The 1,991-nt window shown below is 44.4% G+C and overlaps 1 pseudogene; it reads right to left on the reverse strand.

Moving 5' to 3' along the window:
• Positions 1–1,764, reverse strand: LOC125199047 (annotated as a pseudogene).
• Between the last annotated feature and the right edge of the window lie 227 nt (positions 1,765–1,991).

Here is a 1,991-nt window from a genome sequence, read left to right on the forward strand (position 1 = left end):
CTGCAGTATTCAATATGCAAAAACAGTGTCATTCTGCCTGGGCGGTCTATCAGGAACTGAACCGGGTTTGAACTTGGAAGCCTCGTGTCTCGCAAGCTCTGGAGGGATACAACTGTTGTTTTGGATCAGCATTTGCTTCAGATCATAAAAGACATCTGTGTCGTGCATAGTCAAAGTGTACGCTTCGATATTCCCAGGCATGTCATAGTTTATAACATGTGCAACATCGGGTATATCTATACCACGCCAGCAACATCAGTTGCTACAAGAACATTATACCTCTTCGTCCTAAAACCCTCGAGGCTTATTTCTCTCTGGTCTTGAGACTTCCCACCGTGCAATGTGGTGACCCTGTACCCATATTTATCCAGATTTTTAGCAACGTTATCAGCAACCTTCTTCGTGTTAACAAACACAATAACAGACCTATCACCTAGCTCATCAAGCAACCTTCTCAGCCTATCCATCTTATCATTCTCCTTTGTCATCATAACACGCTGTGTGATAAGGTCGGTTGCCTTTCCTGCAGTGCCAATATTGACAACAACTGGATTTCTCAGGTACTTCCTCATGAGCCGCTGTAAATCTTTTCATCGTTGAGCTCTTCATCCTCATTCTCCGGTTTCATGTTGCTTGAAGGCATTGCATCCAGTACGCCAACAACCTGCGGTTCGAAACCCATGTCAATCATCCTATCAGCTTCATCAAGGACCATAGTTACACTGGTTCAGCACTGCATATCGCCTCTCCAAACAATCAAGAAGACGTCCAGGCGTAGCAATAACCTCACATCCCTGCCTAATCTTAAACCCCTGTTCTTCTATGGACTGACCACCAACAATAGAAACAACCTTAATCCCCGAGTAATGGGCAAATTTCAGAGTCTCATCCTCAATCTGCTGCGCAAGCTCTCTAGTAGGCGCCATCACAACAGCACACGGCCCCTCCGCCTCATTATCCTCACCTATTGGGGAAGCCTACTTATGTAATTCAGCATGGGAAGAACAAAAGCAGCAGTTTTACCCGAACCAGTTTCAGCAACTCCAATAACGTCTCGCTGCTGCAGGCCCAGCGGAATTGCAGCCATTTGAATGGGTGAGGGGTTTTGTATCCAGCCCTCTCAACTTCCCTCAGCAACTCTTTACCCAGCTTGCTCTCCTCCCAGTTTCTCATAGGGCGAGGAATCCTAGATCCCTTGTAAGAAATGTTGAAATCTTCCCTAAAAATCCGCCAATCTCTGTCAGTCATTTCGTCGAGCATCTTGTCTGACCAATGACGGTCCACTCTCATATCAAACGTATCATAAATATCTGGCGCCAGATGCGCAGCAGTGCGTAGCTTCTTCTGGTCCCGCCGGTCTATCCCAGCTCGTGAGGGTTCTGGTAGAGCGAATTCACATCCCGCGAAGTATCCTCGGAGTTGTCCAAATCGAAAGAGAATCGGAACTTGTGGGTAGGCTTAATCACCCTCTTTTAAGTTTGTTAGACCCTAAATACTGCTCTCTGATTACAGAAAGCTCAATCTCCCGCTCTCTCTCGGCCAATTTCTCGTCCTCGCGTTTCCTCTTGCAATTCCTCCGCTCAGAATCCTGTTCTCTCTCCCTCTCATAATCGCCAACGAAAGAGGTAGGCGGCGCGTTTCTGCTGAGCCACTTGTGCGAGAATTTGGTGATCGACTGGCTTTTCTTGGCATCCAGTTTGTCATGGTTGGCTCTCCTCATTCTCAAATCTAGCTTCTTCCAACTCCTTCTCGCTCAAGATTAGGCGTTTTATTCTTTTTCAGATCTCCTCGCCATATACTTACACTTTATTTTTTAATATGGATATTTCTCCAAAAATAATACTCCAAATATAGATTTAAATATGGAAATTCTCTAAAATATTTTGGACCTTCCTTCTAATGCCACTAATTTATGCGTACAATTGAATTTTATGGCATACTTTATTTATTTTTAGTAAATATGAATTCTTTTGGTTTTGATTTAATGTAAA

Source organism: Salvia hispanica, unplaced genomic scaffold, assembly GCF_023119035.1.
Source record: "Salvia hispanica cultivar TCC Black 2014 unplaced genomic scaffold, UniMelb_Shisp_WGS_1.0 HiC_scaffold_362, whole genome shotgun sequence".
In the NCBI taxonomy this organism is placed as follows: domain Eukaryota; kingdom Viridiplantae; phylum Streptophyta; class Magnoliopsida; order Lamiales; family Lamiaceae; genus Salvia; species Salvia hispanica.